Here is a 21,883-nt window from a genome sequence, read left to right as displayed (position 1 = left end):
GTGAGTGTGTGTGTGCATGCAGGGGTGTAGTGTGAACGGAAATGTGTGCGTGTCTGTCTGTATGTATGTCTGTATGGATGGGTGCGTGTATGTCTGAATGAGGCTGTGCGTGTATGACTGTGTGTGTGTCTGTTGGCATGTTTGTTCGTGTGTGTGCGGGAATGTGTGTTGGTGGTGCCTGCATGCATGTCGGGTGTGTGTCTGTGTTGTGATGTCGGGGTAGGGGTGGGGAGGGGGTTCCAGCCACCTTTGGGAGATGGCAGGGGGGTGGGGGGTGTCGGGGACAGACTTGGGGGAGGGAGTGGGGGGTGGCGGAGACCCCTATCAGTGCCAGGGAAAGAATTCCCTGGCACTGATAGTGCTTACCGCCATGGATTTCATGGCGGTTCCAAACCCCATGAAATGCATAGCGGTAAGCCGGGTCATGATACTGCCGGCGGTCTTGTGACGGCCGCCGGGCTGGAGACCCAAGTCTCCAGCCCAGCAGTCATCTCTGCCATGGCGGTCTGATCGGAGATGTGGCGGATGACCATGGCGGTAACCGCCATGGTCATAATTCAAATTTTTTTACCGCCAGCCTGTTGGCGGTAAAACCGCCACTTCTCCGTCCACCACCAGGGTCGATGACCCCCTAAATTCCTTTTTATTGGTACCCATAATTAGACTTGCTTCATTTTTCACTACTCATTAAGCCCTCTCTGTCCCCCAGATACTTCCTGCTGGCTGTTTGTATCAGAGTTCTGTTAGACGGCCTAGTTTGGTAAAAATGCAAATGTGTTTTTTTTTGTGGTAGACTTGCTTTCTGCTTCCCCAGCAGCATGGGACCCGTCGTGCTCTTCGCTCACGTCCTTGGCTGGGACAGAGCGCAAAAAAGCAACGGTCCATGTGGCAGTGTGCGAACCGCATAGGTCGGTTTCCAACCCCAGGGGGCTAGCATCAGCGAGGGTGTTCAGAGAGTTCCGCACCCAAATAAATGTATTTTCTGAAGAATAGTTCACTACAATTGCTTTCCGTCGGGTATGGTGAGGTGTCTCGGATTTCCCCTGGCATTTATGCACACACACACACACACACACACTCTGACAAAAACACACACTCTCTCATCTCTGTTTTGAAAGCCCTAAAAAGTGTTATTTAAAAAAATATTGTGTTTCTCTCATTTAGTACTCCTACCAATTTGCATACCTCTCCCTTTCCACTAAGTCTTACGCCCCTATCATGCAGCCTGCTTGTCATATGATGTATTTTGACATTATGTGCAGTGTGATTGTCAGGAAATTTGAAGCACACACCCCTTTAATCTTACCAAGCAATGCCCCTGTCCACCCCAAGGTGTCATGCTATGCTAGAACTCATCTAGGGTCATGCAAGTCGGTCAATGCACTGTGGGGGCCAATAATTAATTAAGACTAGTGCAGTAGCACTATAATTGAATAATTAGAAACACTCAGCTGGCTTAATGGTTAAGCTTTGGGTCTGGCTTAATGGTTAAGCTCTGGGTCTCCTGTTGGTTTAAGGGTCGGGTCATGGTGCCTCATTGGTCAAGTGTCTGCTCAAAGGTCTGGTTAACTACAAAAAGTTTGAAGTATATAGTAAAAGATGCGTTCCTCCCTTTAAATAAAAGGGAGTATGGCTTAGAATTTTGAGGGGCACTATGAGCAGCATGGTGACTCTTTGAAAGAAAAAAAAGGTAAAGAAAAGAAGTCCTGCAGGAGGCTCCGATTTATAGTGAGGGGTGCTAACGAGTTACTATATATACGAAGACATTTTGCATTTCTGTTAGACCTGACAGCCTTAGGGTAGTCATCCCCAACCTTTTGCCTGCTGAGCTGCGTTGATCCTGCAACACAGGTGGTAGTCGGAAGTGGCCCAGACGGTCCTCTCTACCAGCTGTCTAACTTTGGTGGAGGTAAGTCCTTGCCTTCCCATGCAGGACAGTACCCCTGTGCACTGTGTCCTTTGCAGCTGCCAAGGTTTGTTGGGACTTCTTCCAAGAGGACTTCAGACTTTGTGTAGCTCCTGCCCCCAGCACTCCTTCCTCTGACGCACAGCTTCCTGATTGATTCTCCTGCGGCGTGGGACTTCCTTCCGTAGTGCTGCGTGGGCTCCATTTGCACCCTCTGTGTCCCCGTCCTGTGGGACCCCTGTGTGTGCTGCATGTGCTTCTGTGGGCTCTCTGCGATGCTGAGGGTCCCCTCTGACTCCCCCTCCTGGGTTGAGTCCTCCTGGGCCCTGCTTGTCCCTGGCAGCGCCACTTTCTGCCAACCACGAGTTTTGCCTGTGCCAAGGCTTATTGGTGGACTCTGAACACGCACACCCGACTGCAATCTTTCTTCCGGCATGGGACATCACCTGCATCCTCCAGGAACTCGACTCTGACTCCAGGGCTGCAGCGCTGATTTTTCTTCTGCACCGCCGACCAACCCCTGCAATCTTCAGCCTGGTCGGTAGGGACTCCTGCCACCACTGGACCCTGCTTTGTCTTCTCAACTTGGTCCCCTCTTTGCACAGGTCTTACTCTTCAGGAATCCACCATTGGTTTCTTGCAGTCATCTCTGGGTTTTGCAATTCTCTTCTTTTCTTCTAAGTGGGTGTTCTGGGGAAATTCTAGTAATTTAGTTCTGCTCTCTTGGTTGCTGGGGGGTTTTGTGGTACCCCAGCAACCCTCTACACACTCCACTTAACTGGGTGAGGATGACACTCTTGCATTCAATTTTTTTAGTATATGGATTGTGCTCCCCCTAGGTCCACTATTCTCTATTGTGTTTTACACTATTTGTACTGTTTTCTAACTATTCTTATGCCTATTTCTGAAGTGTGTATTTAACTTGTGTACCACTTACCTCCTAAGGGAGTATTGCCTCTATAATAATTTTGTGTTGTGTTACCATAATAAAGTACCTTTATTTTTGTAACACTGAGTGTATGCCTTCATGTGTGTGTGTACGGTGTGACTACAGTGGTATTGCATGAGCTTTGCATGTCTCCTAGGTAAGCCTTAGCTGCTCATTTACAGCTAGCTCTAGAGAGCCTGGCTTCTAAACACTGCCCTACATTTCACCAATAGGGGATACCTGGATCTGGTATAAGGTGTAAGTACCTTAGGTACCCACCACACACCAGGGCAGCTTCCTACAGAAAGGGGTAACCAGGTCATATTTAGGCCCTCATTACAACCCTGGCGGTCTGTGGAGAAATGGCGGTAATACTTCCAACAGGCCAGCGGAAAAAATGGCATTACAAGCATGGTGGTGACCGCCATGCTAAACCGGCATTTCTCCACTCCGACCACCAGGGTGGTAACGACCGCTGGGCTGGAGACTTCGGTCTCCAGACCAGCGGCTGTCACTACACCACCGGCGGTATCACGACCCTGCATACCGCCATGGATTTTGTGGGGTTTTGTATCACCACGAAATCCATGGCGGTGGGCACTATTAGTGCCAGGAAATTCCTTCTCTGGCACTGATAGGGGTCTCCGACACCTCCTGGCCCCAAGTCATCCCCCCACACCCCTGACCCCCCTACCGCCCCCAAAGGTGGTAGTACCCCTCCCCACCCCCCCACATCGACACCCCCCTTCACGTACACAGACACCACCACCACACATACCTGCACACATACTAACAAACATTCCAAGAGACACACACAGTCATACACGCACACATGCATACAGTCATACACGCACACATACTCACAGACAAACATACAGACAGACACGCACATATTTCCAAACACACAACACCCCTGCATGCATACACACACTCACACACCCATGCATGCACACAACACACAACACCCTCACTCCCCTCCCCTAACGGACCATCACCTTACCTTGTCCGGTGATCCTCCGGGAGGGGACGGGATCCATGGAAGCTGCTCTGCCGCCAGCACCCCGTCACCAGAACACCGCCACACCGAATCATGGGACGTAATTCGGTGGACGGTGTGCTGATGACGTGTCGGTGGAGCAGCCTCCACTTCCCTGCCGACCGCCAGTATGGCTGCTAGTGGCTCTCCGTTCAAGAAAGGACGGAGGGCTGCCAGCAGTCATTATACGCTGCACGGAAAACCACCTGCACTGGCGGTCTTCAGCGTGGCGGTACCTCAGCGGTCTTTCAAAAAGAGTGCCGAGGACAAAATGAGGGCCTTGGTATGGGCAGAATGGTAATAGAAAGTCCTGCTTATTGGTGAGAATGAATTTTATATTATTATTTTAGAAATGACACTTTTAGAAAGTGATCGTTTTCCTGCACTTAAAATCCGTCTGTGCCTTACAGCATGTCTCCAGTCAACGTCTGGGCTGGTTGATAAGTTCCTTGTGCATTTTACTCAGACAACCACAAACACAGGACACTCAGTCACACCTGCCCTCATCTGCATACTGAATGCATCTTCCTGGGCTGGAAGGGTGGAGGGCCTGACATGTACATTCCAAAGGCTAGTGGCCTGCCCTCACACAATGGATTACCAAACCCCCTACTGGGACCCTGGCAGACAGTACTGTACTGAAAGGGGAAACGATGCACAGCCTGCCTTGCCACGGTGAAATCGCGGCACAGCCTAACCGGAATGATGCAGCCCGACTTCCCGAGTGGAAATTCAACGAAGCGCCTGCCTTGCACCGGAAAATTCAATCTACCGCCCTACCGGATCCATGCACAGCCGAACCAGAATGATGCAGCTGATTCCCCGAGTAGAAAATCGACGCGCACCTGCCGTGTGACAGAAAATTCGATGTATCGCACTCCCGGATCGACTCAACGCCTGTGACTTCTTCCAACGCACCCAGTATTTCCCCGCATTGTCCCTGAGTGTCAAAAAGATCCCAGCTTCGCAGTGAGGGACTAAGACTACGCACTGAAAAATTACGCAAGCCCCTTGCAGTGTGGAAAGAAAGAATGCAACGTCTGTGCCACATCTGAAAATCCGCAGCACACCTTATTTTTCCACACATCTCCTCCTCTGCGGTTTCCGTGCATGTCATTTTTGATGCAAACCAAGTACTTTGTGTAATCAAGAGACAACTGTTGATTTCTAAGATTTAAGACTCTTTTTAAACTTGCAAAAGTGATATTTCAACCTGTGCTTATTGAATCTTTATTGTTTTGACCTTATTTTATTCAGATAAATATCAACTATTTTTCTAAACCAGTATGGTGTATTCTTGTGGTGTTTTTTTACTGTGTTACTGTATGATTTATTGTACAAATACTTTACACATTGCCTTCTAAGTTAAGCCTGACTGCTCAATGCCAAGCTACCAGAGGGTGGGCACAGGATAATTTGGATTGTGTGTGACTTACCCTGACTAGGATTGTGGTCCCTACTTGGATAAGGGTGTATACCTCTGCCAAATAGAGACCCCATTTCTAACAATTTCCTAACAGTGCAATTCACAATTTCAGGCTGTTAGGAAAAGCAGATGCCATTTCAGTAGGTAATGAAGGCATTTTCAGTGGTGCAATTTGTGATTTCCTTCATGTAGAAATTGCATTTTGGGAATTCCTAAATAGGAAATCGCAAATTGGGATTTATAAATAGCGAATCACTAATACTAAATGCAAAGAATTTCCTAATTGCCATTAGTTGCAAAATGGCCATTTAAGAAATGTAATTACCATCAGGTGGTAACCAGGTGCAAACTACAAAAAGTCACCCAAAATGCACCTGACTCTTCAGAATGGCGGTTTTGTATGTCTTGGCGAGGAGGATGAAGACTTTGACCTGTAGGCAGAGAAGATGGATAAGACAGGAGAGGAAATATAGGGTGAAGGTCATCCTGTTTGAACAGACTGAGGAGGAAATATATGAGAACAACAGACTAAGTAGTGAGATGATTCTGGACTTAATTGTTGAGTCACAACCTCAGCTACAGTCAGAAGCAATGCAATCCCACCACATGTGCAGGCATTGTGTTGTCGATACCTTTTAGCTTCTGGCAGTTACCAGGGAATCATAGCAGGGAGAGTGTCACAAAGTGCTTTTTCTAGGTTTTTCCACAGGTTTCTGGGCATCATGGTTAGCAAAGTGATCCAATATATTTATTTTCCAAATACTGACCAATATTTACAACAGCCAAAATTAATGTTTTACTGGGTTGCACAGTTTCTCAATGTAATTGGTTGTGTTGATAGCACACATATTACCATATGCCCCTCTCTGTGCATCATAACTGACGATGTAGCCAGATTCCCAGGCAACACACATGACTCTTTCATGTTCCACCACAGTGGAATTAATGTCTTTCTCAGGGTGATTTTGGCAATGGCTTATTACTTGGTAAAAGAACTGAAAACTCAGTTCATACATTGTCCAATAGTATGTTTGTAAAATTAATTAATAGTTTATCCTTTTCATACTATTTAAAGAGACAGTGCATATGACTTGCACCCTAGGATACTGACACCGTACTTGCATCCAAGAACCGGAAGTGAAAGGCAGTACAAAAGGGCACATAAGGCGACACGATTAATAATTAAACATACATTTGGAATACTCAAGTCCCAATTCAGATGTCTCCACAAAACTGGTTAAGCACTAATCCACAGATCAGAGACCTGTTGTAAAATCATTGCCACAGGTACCATTCTCCACAACATAGCCATGAGGAAGGGCCTGCTCAACATCAATTTAGAGCCAGGATCAAACTCAGATGATGAACTACCACCACTACAGATTCAGCAGGACGGGACACATGCAGCAGGGGGTCGAGCTCGATGCACAGACATTACTAGCAACTATTTTTCAGGCAAGAATGATGACCACATCTAATAAATAGACAACACACATGATGGTAATGTTTAGTGTCTGACTGAAAGTTAACCTTTTTTTCAGGTTGTAACAATGTAATTCTTCATCTTCCTTATAGAATGTTTATTAAACAAAGCACCAAAGTTTGAAAAAAACAAACATAACAAAGTAGTTCCATACATTTGAGTGTCTACAAAAGTCACTTTTCATGGCCTTTAGTGTTGGTCGCGTTTTCAGCAGTATATGGTTTTGGAGTTGGGAGTCATATCTGTTCCAGATGTGTGTTGGTGTGTTTGCCTGGTACAGCATCCATCTGGCACAGATATGGCACTGAGGCTAGAGCACTCTTTACTTTCAGGTGGCGGCAAAATGGTGGGGACGGATAGGTTATGTGTTTGTATGTTTTCCAGAGCTGTGATCACTTTGACCAGCCTGCATGCAACATCTTGGAAGCAATGCCCATGTCATTTTGGATATTGACAGTTCTCCTGGCAAGAGTGGCTGTGGCTAAGGTCAACTGAATAATAGATTTAGTGAAAGCATCATAATCTGCCATCTGCTGCATGTGCCTGCATCTTTGCAGACATTGCTCATTCTCCTTTGCAGCAATCCAAAGGTCCTGTCTTTTCTGCAATTGCATGATTGACCTTGTTATGCTCTGCAGGTGCCTATTAACAGCTATTATCTGTTTGGCTTTCAGGTGCTGTACTGTGATGATGGATTTCTCCAGGCCACCAAACAATGGAGAACTGCCTACCATGTCATCTGAGACATTATCGTTGGGGACTGTTGGTTGTTGGACTCCACATTGTCTGTGTGCCCTGTGCACGAATGAAGTTGCATTCCTGCTTTATGAAAACTCTTCATCACCTTCCTCAAACTCTGGTAATGGCGACACGTTTGCTCACACAGTCGTTGGAGTAGGAGTAATGGGCGTAGGAGCAGCAATTGTCAATTGCCTTGCCAGTTTCAATAGTTTCTGACACTACCTGGGTGTCTTCTGGGGAACCATATATAGATAGTTATTGTAAATAAATGGTCTAATATGATTTTGGACTTGAAGTGGCACTTTGAAATTGGTCTGTAATTAGACTAATTGGCTGGGTCCAAATTTAGCTCCTTGCCTACGCTTAATAGTTGGTGTTTATGGATATTCAGTTGCTCTTTGACTGTCTACAAGAAGGAAATACCCACACATGTCCATTGGAAAATGGAGCTTATTGTTCAAGTTCTACCGGACCCTGTTTATGACTCCTTATGGGCAGCATCAGCAACATCAGGGGTTTCAATACCAGGTACAAGGCTATTGTGACAGATGAAAAAGGCACAAAGATCTTTGATTCATTAACTTTCATTTCTAGGTGACAAGTTGTTTGATTCACCACTCATTGAGATGCATTTTTTACGTGATGGTATTGTGTTAGGTTTATCCCCTTTAACACCCTCAGCCCAGTGGACAGCAATTAGAGGTTGCAGAAGCCACCTAGTAATATTGCTAAGATTATCCCTTTGGTTTTAAAATTTTGAAGAGTTTTAGGTTAAAAAGACCAGTAACCCATTCATCTCCAGCTACATGGGATTTATTAATGGTTCTTAAGGGTTTACAGGAAAAGCCATTTGCACCATTAGTGTCTGAGGACATGGTTGGGTCTCAGTGAAGTGACTTTTTTATTGGTGATAACAAATGGCAAACTACAGGGGGAGCTTGGTGCATTGGTTATTAGTTGCTATACTTGCAGCTTGAAATTCTTTTAAGATACAACACTGTTGAGACCTGATCCTAAGTTCAGACTTATGATCCAGAAGTAGATTTACTTCAATGATCCTGTCACTTGTAGCTGATGGGGTAGATTCATTGCTCATGAGTCTTTTGACAACAAGAGAGCTTTGGTGGTCTATTTGGATAGAAACAGATTTGTTCCTCTAATTCCTTATTTGTAGGCTTTGGAGCAGCAAATATAGGTAAGAAAGCGGTAGTGCAACGTTGAATAGATGGGTAAGGCCAATTCTCATGTGTATGTTACACTGAGATGTGTGATCCCAGAAGGTTTGCAAGGAACATCATCTACGGCACTATCTGCATTGTGTTCAGTGTCAGTGGGTGTGTCAATACAGGACATATGTAGATGTATGAAAATTTAACTTTCTGCAGGGTCAGTCTGGATGTCTTTTTGGCAATTTGTCTGGATATGGAACTCTGTACACTTTACCCATTCTAACCAGTGCTAAAGTGACTGTGCTCCACCTCCATGAGATGAAAATTGGGATACCCCTAATTGGTACAATTCACGTACCCTAGTATATAGTGCAGAGTTTCCCAGGGGTATGTACGATAAATATCACTATTGGACTGCAGCACCCATTGTGCCACCCACTGCAGTGACAGTTCAAACACCATTACAGGCATACTATTTGCAGCCTGGCAGTGAGTTTTTAAACTGCAATTTTGTCCTGTCAAAATAACCCCTTTTGACTGGCCTAAACTTTCCTTTTAAATATTCATAAGTCACCCCTAAATAGGCTGTATTGCCCATAAGACCAGGGTGCATGGTATAAAAAGCAGGATATGTAAATGTTTAATGTTAAACATGTCCTTAGAGTGAAAATGCTGCAAAGGCTATTTTCACTGGAGCATGGTTGGCGTTTCTAGAAGAAACTCTTGAGATACAATATTAAACTTAATTATGTCATCTCTGGGTAGCAAGCCCCCCACAAATTTCATTCCTGGGATTTTTGAAATATTTAACTGAAAGCTATTTCACTGGTGAAGTTCATTATTTGCTAAAATACTTTGGAAAAGTACTTTTAGAAAGTCACCTTTTCCCAACTTAAAACCTCTGCACATCCATTTGTGTGAGCTGCAATTGTCACCTGGCCCAACCTTGAAGAGGTTGAAAATGTCTTCCCAAGCAGGGTTAAGTGGTGTGTGTGGTGGAAGTGGGTGTGGGGAGGTGTTTCTGTTCCACTGGAAGGATGGCCATTTGTGGTGTGCCCAAGAACTTTATTAACTTCAAAGAGGCCTACTCTGTAATATGCAAATGTTAGCAGACACTTAGATGGGATTCTTCTTTTGCCCCAGTGAGGTGTCACCAATTCCAGTGAGACAGAAGCTGGCCCCAGAACATGCTTAGGCCTATAGTTATTCTTTTTGTGCGCCACATTTGTGTAGTTTTGTGACGCAAAAGCGGCACAAACTTACAAAACACAATTATATTTTGTACGTTTGCGCCGCTTTTGTGTCAAAAAATGATGCAAATGCGGTGCTAAAAAAGCATAAATATGGGCCTTAGTGTGACCACAAGTGAGGGGCTGTTCATTTCCCTGGCCACACCTTTGGCGAGGGCACCATAACTCTGCACAAGGGAAGAAACTTGCTGCCATCTTGGTATGAGGTGGAGAGGAGTCTTGTTGGGTTTATTTCAGTAGGGCACACAAGAAATGCTAAAAATGTGGCTAGGGTTACCTATGGAAACTTTTAGGTAGTTGTCAGGAATTTCCCCCAACCACCAGCTGGCATCCCCAAAACCCTCCTTAGAATAGAACAGAAGAGGACTGGCCCTGCTGTCTGTGACCTGAGAGGACCCAAGCACACTGGACCTGCTCTCTCTCTTGTACCAAAGACAAAGACGTGTAATCCAAGGGTCATAAGACTGACCTATTGTTCAAACTACAGGGAAACAACAAGCTACAAGTGGTCCTTTTCACAACTGCAAGCTGACCATTTTCACCTGATGCTTACATCTAGTACAGTGAGTCTTGAATCCAAGTGCTGTCCCACCAAAAGGTCTCATACAGATGGCTTGTGTCAAAGTGCATGCCTCGTAAAACATCCTGAAACCTGTGACTTAGAAATGTTTTGGCTCCAAAGACCTGCAGAGGATTGGGCCAACCTGCCAAGCCGATCTGACAAAAGTGTGTTGTCACTGGGTGAAACATTCAGCTTGCACCTGCTGTGAGCTTCTCTTCAACAGCAAATATGATTCAGCAGGACATTGTGAAGAAGGTATCCAGACTCATGAATCCTCTTCGGCTAGAGCTTGAAGCTTTTCCCTTCTGGAAGAAGCTGACTTCCAAAAGTGTGTCTAAGTCCAAAGATAGAAATCTTCGCTGGGAAAAGGTGCCAAAAATAGTTGGGCAGCGAGAAGCCTACTCTGGGTGCAAAAATTCACATTTCTCTTGCTAAAGGGGACCTTATGCATCAGGTATCTGATGGCCTGGATCCCTCTTTGACCACAGCTTGCTGTCTCGCCCACTGAGGATTTTTGACTTCTATTTCAGAGATTAAGGGCCAGATTTACCAAAATGTCATGCAATCCAGCAACACAACTTGCTGTGCTGCGTTCTGTGAAAGGGAGAGTGCAGGAAGGCACGATGGTGGTCATTACAACCCTGGCGGACGGTGTTAAAGGTGCAGTAATACCGCAAACAGGCCAGCGGACAAAAAAATGGAATTACGACCCTGGCGGAAACCGCCAACAAAGACAGCCACTTTAACACACTGCCCGCCACGGCGGTACAGACAAGCAGCGCAGTGTTTACCGCCAACAGACAGGCAGAAGGCAATTTACCGCCCAAACTATTACAACCTGCCAATCCGCCACCTTTTCCGGGGCGGATTCACTGTGGATAAAAACACGGCGGAAACAGTTTCTACAATGGGAAAACGCTCACCTGAACACATCCCACGAGGAACGAGGACACCATGGAGCCGGAATTACAAATACTCCCTGCCCTTGTCTTTCTGCTCCTTTATGACCAACAGCTACGTAGGCGCAGAAGATACCGGTGAGTACTGCATCTACGACACAGGGGAGGGGGGAGGCATAAGTCAGGGGGACACCCACCAAACACCCCCACCCCCACCCTCGCATTATACAGCATACACACCAATGCAGTCACAAAAATCACATTAACAACCCACAATCCCCCCGGAAGAATGCAAAGACAATGCGAAATTCTGGCAAACATTGTAATGTGCCAATATACATGTCATACAAAAATATACAGATATATATCTCTAAATCACTCTTATTTACACATACAATCCGAGAAGTAGTGCAGATATGTACATAACAATGTCCATGCACTAACAGTCCAAAAATGCATGAGCGAGGCCCACTATAGATACCTGACCAAAATCGGAGAGAACACTGCCGGGGCATCAGATAGAAGCACTACAGGCACCTCAGTGGGAAGGGAAGGGGGGGCACCTCAGCCACATGAATGCAAAGCCAGATTCACGACGGGGCTCCATGCCCATTGATGTATCCTGGGGAGTGCAAAGCCACAGTCTCTCAAGTCTCTACAGTGGGTGGTTTGCCCACTGTGCCATCCTGGGGAGTGCAAAGCCACAGTCTCTCAAGTCTCTACAGTGGGTGGCTTACCCACTGTGCCATTATGGGGAGTGCAAAACCACAGTCTCTCAAGTCTCTACAGTGAGTGGCTTGCCCACTGTGCCATCCTGGGGAGTGCAAAGCCACAGTCTCTCAAGTCTCTACAGTGGGTGGCTTGCCCACTGTGCCATCCTGGGGAGTGCAAAGCCACAGTCTCTCAAGTCTCTACAGTGGGTGGCTTGCCCACTGTGCCATCCTTGGGAGTGCAAAGCCACAGTCTCTCAAGTCTCTACAGTGGGTGGATTGCCCACTATGCCATCCTGGGGAGTGCAAAGCCACAGTCCCTCAAGTAGATGCAGGTCTCCACTGGTTCTGGAGGGGGACTGGTGCCCAGACTGGATGAGTCTCCCTGTGAAAGTTCCTGTCATGTGACTGTCCCAGCTGCACATGGGATAAGGATGCCTGATGTGGCGGTCCATTTATTCCTACACGGGGCATGCCCTGTTCAGCGGTGCTTTGACATGGCGGTTCTGGACTGTTCAGCGGTGCTTTGACATGGCGGTCTTTGCCATGTTCAGCAGTGCTTTGCCATGGCGGTCTTTGCCCTGTTCAGCGGTGCTTTGCCATGGCGGTCTTTGCCCTGTTAAGCGGTGCTTTGACATGGCGGTCTTTGCCCTGTTCAGCGGTGCTTTGACATGGCGGTTCTGGACTGTTCAGCGGTGCTTTGACATGGTGGTCTTTGCCCTGTTCAGCTGTGCTTTGACATGGCGGTCTTTGCCCTGTTCAGCGGTGCTTTGACATGGCGGTTCTGGACTGTTCATCAGTGCTTTGACATGGCGGTCTTTGCCCTGTTCAGCGGTGCTTTGCCATGGCGGTCTTTGCCCTGTTCAGCGGTGCTTTGACATGGCGGTTCTGGACTGTTACGCGGTGCTTTGCCATGGCAGTCTTTGCCCTGTTCAGCTGTGCTTTGATATGGCGGTCTTTGCCCTGTTCAGCGGTGCTTTGACATGGCGGTTCTGGACTGTTCAGCGGTGCTTTGACATGGCGGTCTTTGCCCTGTTCAGCTGTGCTTTGACATGGCGGTCTTTGCCCTGTTCAGCGGTGCTTTGACATGGCGGTTCTGGACTGTTCAGCAGTGCTTTGACATGGCAGTCTTTGCCCTGTTCAGCGGTGCTTTGCCATGGCGGTCTTTGCCCTGTTCAGCGGTGCTTTGACATGGCGGTCTTTGCCCTGTTCAGCGGTGCTTTGACATGGCGGTTTTTGCCCTGTTCAGCTGTGCTTTGACATGGCGATCTTTGCCCTGTTCAGCGGTGCTTTGACATGGCGGTTCTGGACTGTTCAGCGGTGCTTTGACATGGCGGTCTTTGCCCTGTTCAGCGGTGCTTTGCCATGGCGGTCTTTGCCCTGTTCAGCGGTGCTTTGACATGGCGGTCTTTGCCCTGTTCAGCGGTGCTTTGACATGGCGGTTCTGGACTGTTCAGCAGTGCTTTGACATGGCAGTCTTTGCCCTGTTCAGCGGTGCTTTGACATGGCGGTCTTTGCCCTGTTCAGCGGTGCTTTGACATGGCGGTCTTTGCCCTGTTCAGCGGTGCTTTGCCATGGCGGTCTTTGCCCTGTTCAGCGGTGCTTTGCCATGGTGGTCTTTGCCCTGTTCAGCGGTGCTTTGACATGGCGGTCTTTGCCCTGTTCAGCGGTGCTTTGACATGGGGGTTCTGGACTGTTCAGCGGTGCTTTGACATGGCGGTCTTTGCCCTGTTCAGCTGTGCTTTGACATGGCGGTCTTTGCCCTGTTCAGCGGTGCTTTGACATGGCGGTTCTGGACTGTTTAGCGGTGCTTTGACATGGCGGTTCTGATACGGACATTGGTGTGTGGCATGACGATCTCTACACTGGACATTGGTGTGTGGCATGACGATCTCTACACTGGACATTGGTGTGTGGCATGACGATCTCTACACTGGGCATTGGTGTGTGGCATGACGATCTCTACCCTGGGCATTGGTGTGTGGCATGACGTTCCATCATTGCCCAGCGGGGCTGTGGCATCCTGGCCCCTCCTGGGCTGTGACTCCGGCGGTGGTCTCCTGACCAGTGACAATACTTGTGCCCTCCTGGGCTGTGACTCCGGCGGTGGTTTCTGGACCAGTGACGATACTTTGGCCCTTCTGGGCTGTGACTCCGGCGGTGGTTTTCGGACCAGTGACGATACTTGTGCCCTCCTGGGCTGTGACTCTGGCGGTGGTTTCTGGACCAGTGACGATACTTGTGCCCTCCTGGGCTGTGACTCCGGCGGTGGTTTCTGGATCAGTGAAGATACTTGGGCCCTCCTGGGCTGTGACTCCGGCGGTGGTTTCTGGACCAGTGATGATACTTGTGCCCTCCTTGGCTGTGACTCTGGCGGTGGTTTCTGGACCAGTGACGATACTTGGGCCCTCCTGGGCTGTGACTCCGGCGGTGGTTTCTGGACCAGTGACGATACTTCTGCCCTCCTGGGCTGTGACTCCGGCAGTGGTTTCTGGACCAGTAACGATACTTGGGCCCTCCTGGGCTGTGACTCCGGCGGTGGTCTCCTGACCAGTGACGATACTTGTGCCCTCCTGGGCTGTGACTCCGGCGGTGGTCTCCTGACCAGTGACGATACTTGGACCCTCCTGGGCTGTGACTCTGGCGGGGGTTTCTGGCCCAGTGACGACGGTTGTGTCTGGACCGCCGGAAATGATGGCGCACTTCTCCGCCGTGACACTCACAATAGGCTGGGCAGACTTCCTCTGGACCTTCCCCACCCTTTTTGAAGTTACAGCTGACTCACCAATCGCCTTCGATCCCATGCCACTTGTTGTCCCACCAGGAGTCTTAACACGGTCCCGTCGTCCACTCTCCAATTTCAGAGCCTTTACAGGGGGTGGGCTGCCAGTGCCTTGGCTCCGGTTCCTACTGCCTGCCCTGGTGGACGGTGCACTCCAAAAACCTGGAACAAGCACCACTGGTACTGGAGGCTTTTTGGCTGAGGCGCTATGATGGGACTGATGAATTGGAGGGGGGGGTGGGGGCAAAAAGGTCAATTTGACATAGGGACAGTTTCTGACGGACACTGGGATGGGTAGCTGGAGGGGGTCTGGGAGTGGAGGAAGAGGAGGTGGTTGTAGGAGGTGTCACTTTAGGTGTTTTGGGTGCAGGTACTGGAGGCTGTCGTGAGGTGGATGGATGTTGGGTGAGTGATTGCCGGTGTTTGTGTACTTTGGGAGGGGGCGTCACAGACACACTGGGAGAGGACACAGGGGATGTGTAAATGGCAGTGGAGGTGGTGAGTGCAGGTGAGCGGCTTGTGGTGCTGGGTGTCCTGGTGTGAGTCCTAGTGACTGTAGATGTGGTGCATGCAGGTGTGTGTGTAGACGAGACTGGGAGGGAGGAGGGAGAAGAGGAGGAGGGGGACACAGTGCAGACAGTGGATGTTGCTGTGTCTGTATGTGGCTGAGGCTTGCGTGAGTGCCTGTGGTGTGTGTGGTGCCTATGTTTGCTTGAGCTACTTGTGTGTGTTGACTTGTGTGCATGCTGGTCTGTAGGTGTGCTTGGGATGGGCTGGGGTACAGGGGATTGGGTCTGGGTGGAGGAAGTTGGAGGGGGGAGGCAGGACACAGGGACAATGGCTGCCATCAGTTCTACACCCTGGATGGCATTCATAATGGTAGTCTGAGGGCAGCAGGGGTGACTGGGACAGGGCCTGAGGTGCCTGGGGCGAAGGTGATGCCCACCCTCCTGGGTGAGCGGGCACGGGGCGAACGCTGAGGGGCTGCTTGGAGGGCGGTGCTGGTAGGGGAGGTGGCGGCTGTACCTGTAGAAGTGGGGCGCACAGATGGTGCCGCCACCACAGGGGAGCTCCCATCGGCGGACGAGTCCGTGTCGCTGGTTGGTGATCCGGTGGCCGACTTGAAGCTCCCCTCGCCCTCCGTCCCACTGGTGCGTTCAGAGTCTGTGGTGTGGCCCTCCATGGCCATGTGGGATGCAGCTCCCTCGTGCTCCGGTGCCACTGTACCTCCGCCTGATGATGCTGATGTACAAAAGGACAGGGAGAGCAGGAAATGGGGGGGAGACAAAACAAAGAGAGTTTTAGTGCATGGCATACCGCTACCGTTGGCTGACAAGACAGACGCAGCAGCCCCATGCATTACGCCGTGCTCTTGACCTCTGCACATGCAATTTCTGGTATATGCCCTACATGGCAATGGTGGAAATCTGCGCACATTGTGGTACTGAAAATTCTGGACCCGTGTTATAAACATCGTCGTATCACAGAATGATTAGAATAGTATGCACAAGCATTGTATTCATATTCGGGTAACGAAATCACCCGAATATCAGAGTTTCCGTCCTGAACCCTCGTGTTCCATTTAAACGACAGCCATTTTGTGATTGCCCTCACATAGGCCAATGACTAATGCGAAAACGAGTCTGAAGGACACGTACATCTTTGCTGACTCCTCTGTGACCTGGGCAAGCTGACTCCACTGCCTGAAGCCAAACCTGTTAGGCCAGTTTCTTTCCCAGTGGCCGAATGAGATTAGTATCAAGGCACAACACATCATAAAACCTTTCATCACACACAAACCATGCCTAATCTTACACACACCTGTCCCTGTTTCTTTCTTTATGACTTGCTTTACAAGGAGGAGGTGCCTGTTTATATTGGGGGTCCGTTGATATCTGATGAAAGTACTGAGCCTTGCCGGGTAATTGATTGAGGGCTGGACAAACTGAAATATGGGCTTGTCATCATAACCCTGCTATTTCTTTGTAGTGAAAATATGTGAATGGTCAACTGTAAAATAAGGAATGTTTGCCTAAAGCATACTATTTTGTATAAAAGAGAAGGTTAGCTTTGCAAAGAAAGCAGTCTCCTGAGAATATACACTGTGTTGTACTTCTAGGATACCTGTTACTGGCTGCAGCCAATAAACAAGATCTTTGCCTTCACCAAGAAGACTCTGTGTTTCTGTAGTCTGAAACAGGAAGGACTCGAAGTCTTAGGGTGTGTTCCCTGGCACCACTGGGTTCTGAAAAACCCAGTACTTCAGTTGGCGCCCAACGTGGGGCGATTTCAGCTGTACCAGTCCAAGCCAGAGGTTTGTGAGGAGCTTCGTGTGAAAATTCTGGCGGGAGGCCGCCACTTCATCGACCCCTGTATGTCGACGTGGTCCGAAAGTCTTTGCTGCGAGGTTCCCCGCTTCCCGATGGCTACGAAGGACTGCTGCCCTGACTATCGCCCTGTTTTGGACCCTTGATGATTTGGTAGAGCGAAACGATAAATGAGTCTTCTGGTGACGTCATCGATACCTCAGTTAAGTATAAGTGGAGCGTCTCCCAGTCCTTAGTTTGGTTCTTAGTTTGGTATCCCCTTGGGATCTTTGATTTGGAACTTGCAAGTACCAAAGCTGAGGGATTCGTGTATTCACGAGACTATCGTATTCGATAATCCTTTGAAGTTTGAAGCTAGACTAGAGAGCGAAGATACCTGGTCTTAGCAGACATGAAAATTTGTTTTGTCTTGGTTATAATAGGGATTCCCGATTGGAGGACTCGTGTCCGGTTCCTCCGATTGGAACTCCAACCTATGAACTATATGTGAAACATGGCATAGGCCCCCTCACATATAATGAAGTATGGATCCGATACACCAGGAAAGATGGAGTTTTAAAATGGCCCCAATATGGTAGTTTTGACACAGAGATTCTGGATAATCTGGAGGTTAAACTTTTTAAGAAGAAAGCCCGGCCGGCGATGTTTGACTCTTTCCGCCTATGGCGTAAGGAAGCCAAACAGAAGGAAATTAAATTAGCAAAGAGAAATAAGAGGGAAGAGGGTATCTCGATAATGCAAGCTGCCATGCAGTTTAAAGATGATGAAGAAGAACAGATGAATGAGCAGTTGCACAGGCAACGTAAAATGGTGACCGATAAATGTTATCCAGTTTTTCCGCTTCTTCAGCAAGATGCAGCAAAAGAACTTGAGAAAGATCCTTTAATGTCACACTTGTTGAGTTTGCCACCCCCTTATGCGCAGAATGCTACAGCACCCCCGCAACCTTTAGCTGTGCAACCTCCGGTTATTGTGCCTCAGGTTCTTACACAGCCGCCAACTCCTCTTCAGTTGGCTCCTACTACTATGGCGCAGCCCCTTCAAGGGCCGCCGACTTCGCTACCTGCTCCATCTGTACCTCCTACGACTTTATGTACTACATCGACTGCCTCTTCTGGTGTTCTTCCTGATACTGCCTCTGCGTCTGCTTCTGCGTCTGCCTTGCCTCCCTCTGTTTTTCCTCCTGTTCTTTCATCAACTTCTCCTTCTGTCCGACAGAGAGTGACAGATACTGTTGCCAGCCTTATATTTCCTCTCTTTGGGTCGTCTGGTGTGACCCCAGATTCGGAGCGTAAGCAGTCGCGTAGTCAACTGCCTAATTCTCAAGAGAGAGAAATGTTTGACCGTATGGCGCGTAAATGGGTTGTTTACCCTTTAAGATACGATGTAGAGCCTGTTATGGATGTATTCCGTCAATGGGAAGCACCGAAACAAAGATACGTTTTTGAGAAAATGTGTGCTTTCCTTTGTGAGGAATTGGAGGATAATGATTTGGAAACAAATCCGCCTGATTTGTGCCGTGTACGGTTTGAGTTTGAAAAAGGCACGATTGTGGGTCCCGAAGTTGAGAAAGCAGTTGCGATGTTGTTGTCCTTTAGGAATAAGGATCCTTCTCAGTCATTGTTCAAACATGACTCCTCTGTTAAAAAAAAGGTGCAACAGTACCCAATGAGAGAAGTCCCTCCGGTATGGAAGGACGCCGTTGCGGCTGATGTTGCTAATCAAATTGATGCTGTCCCAGCTCATTTTCAGCGTGTTTGGGTACATGTTCTGTGGAAGCGAGCTGAAGTTTTAGCCCTTAAGCAGACTTTGCCTGATCCCCGTAAAAACCCTGCAGGGTATTATAAGGAATTATCACAGACTGCAGACTCATGCATTATGAATTTAGCCGACATAGACATGTTATTTGGGAATGTTGTTCCACAGCCTTTGTGGGGATTGATTCGCCATACAGATCATGCACAAGAGTTAGGTGACTCATGGGCTAATATTAGTGCTGCAAATGATAGAAAAGTTGGTGGTGCCAAGCCTGAGCCTTTGGTAGCAGAACTGCCTGCTAGGATCATTACTTACATGAAGACTTTAATGCCTGCGATGCGTGTGAATTGGGATAAATTGTCTGCGTGTAAGCAGAAGAAAGATGAAACAGTGTCTGATTTCTTCACCAGGTTTGAGGAAACGTTTATCGACCACAGTGGTCAAGATATGAGTACAGAAGGTGGTCAACGGTTGTTCGTCGACAAGTTTGTGCACAATTTGCTTGCCGAGCTGTGTAAGAAATTGAAGGATTCAGAGAGTTCTTGGGCCGTTTCCTCTTCAGCACATATATTGGCTACTACACAGTACTACGAAAATAGGGATAAAGATGAGAAGGATAGAGGAGACAAGAAAACAAAAGAATTAAAGACGAAGGTTCTTTTACAACAGGCGTATCCGCCACGTGGTGGTCAGAGTAACAATCAGCAACCTCAACAGTTCCAGAGAAAATCGCAAAGGTTCGAGTTTTCTCAACCACGTGTTCCTGTAGGTCCCAATCAGTGTTCATATTGTAAAGAAGAGGGTCATTTCAAGTATAGTTGTCCTATTTTGTTACAGCGTACGAATGGTGCTTCTGGCGCAAGAGGTCGAGGTGTTCAACAAGCCCCTAGAGGTAGAGGACGTGGAAGTTTCCCCCAGAAAACGCGTTCCTTTCCGTCTCAAAACTCAATGAATAGTTTTGACCAGCAACATAACGCGTCTGGTAGGACGGCTCAGTACTATGCTGACGACTACTATGCAGAAGATGAGAACTTGGAAGGTAATAATTGCTAGGACAGCCATAGACGAAGAGAGGGAGTTTTTTTAGTCCCAGTGGATCAGAATGGACCCTATGTTAAGGTGATTACATCAGGTGTGTCGGAGCCTTTTCTGTTGGATACTGGTGCTACAAAGAGTTCTATTATGCACTCAAAACTCCCTGGCGCACCTTTGTCTGGCGAGATGAATGTTTCAGTACGTTTTTCTGGCGCCCCGGTTAGGAACCCGATTTCTTGTCCTATGTCCCTTTCTGTTGGACCTTGTGAATTGGAAGCACCCCTTATTCTGACAACAGGTTGTGGTGAAAACTTGTTAGGATTGGATTTGTTGAAAAGATTGTATGCAACATTATATTGTTCTCCTTCGGGAGTACAACTTACACTGGGTAGGAAAATGGTCTCTCCAATGTATTTGTCGAAGGATAAACTTCCGACCGAATTGTCGTTTCTTCCTGATACCATTTGGGCTACTGGTCCTAATGATGTGGGTTTTTTGGAAATACCGCCTTATGTTGTGACATTGAAAGCCAATGTTAAATTACCACGCATTCAACAATACAAGATCTCTAGTGAAGGTGAAAAGGCGTTGCTAGCGATCATTTATGATTTAATTGAAAAAGATGTAATTGAAGAGACAAGAGGCAACGTTTGTAATAGTCCTGTTCTGCCTGTTTTGAAACGTACTGACCCCTCTAAGCCACCTGTTTACAGGCTCGTGATTGATTTTAGAGAGGTAAATAAAATAGTTGTGCCACAGTTTCCAGTCGTTCCTAATATCACTGCCCTATTGACTATGATTCCAGCTTCCGCCACCTGGTTCTCGGTGATTGACTTAAAGAATGCTTTCTTCAGCATCCCGATTGCCGAGGAGAGCAGGGATATTTTTGGCTTCAGTTTAGGAGGCCGAAGTTTCCGCTTCAAACGCGCTCCACAAGGCTACTGTGAAAGTCCATCAATATATAGTCAGGCTTTAAAAACACAGCTTGATGCAATTGTTTTACCTGACGGCGCTACCCTTATTCAGTACGTCGATGATTTGCTAGTCGCTAAAGATACTGAAGAGATTTGTAAAGAAGCCACCTTGTCGTTGTTGCGTCATTTATCTGATTTACATCACAAGGTGTCCCTTTCAAAACTGCAATATTGTCAACAAGAAGTGACCTACTTAGGTAATCTCTTATCGAAGGAGGGAAGGAAACTGACCTCAGAAAGAATTCAGACAATTGCAAAATTGTGTGTGCCAAGGACACAGAGAGAAGTACGTGCTTTCTTGGGCATTACATCATACTGCAGACAATGGATACCGAATTTTTCTTTACTGGCCAAACCTTTGGTAGCATTGACCTATAAAGATACACCAAACCCCGTTCCGTGGTCTGAAGATTGTCAGAAACGTTTTTCCGAATTGCGTAATGCATTGTGTTCGGCTCCTGTGTTGGGTACCCCCGACTACAGTAAACCCTTTACACTGTATGTCCATGAGAAAGAGGGTTGTGCATTGTCAGTGCTGACACAGTCTTTTGGAGACAAGCAGCGCCCATGCGCATATTTTTTGTCAACTTTGGATCCAGTAGCTAAAGCATTGCTGAGTTGCTTGAGAGCCACAGCGGCAGCAGCTGTTTCTATTCGACAGTCTGCTGGGTTAGTGATGAATAATATGTTGATTGTGATGGTTCCACATGCAGTGGGCACGTTGTTAAACAGGACCAAGACACAGCATTTAACTAGTGCTCGATTGTCAGGTTACGAGTTGACACTGTTAGCGAGTCATGTGCACATAAAGAGGTGCAATACGTTGAATCCAGCCACGTTATTGCCGATTTCAGTAGAGACAGATGATGTTGAACAACATGATTGTTTTCTTAGGAC

This window comes from Pleurodeles waltl, chromosome 4_2 (genome assembly GCF_031143425.1).
Source record: "Pleurodeles waltl isolate 20211129_DDA chromosome 4_2, aPleWal1.hap1.20221129, whole genome shotgun sequence".
In the NCBI taxonomy this organism is placed as follows: domain Eukaryota; kingdom Metazoa; phylum Chordata; class Amphibia; order Caudata; family Salamandridae; genus Pleurodeles; species Pleurodeles waltl.
This window is presented reverse-complemented; position numbering follows the sequence as displayed.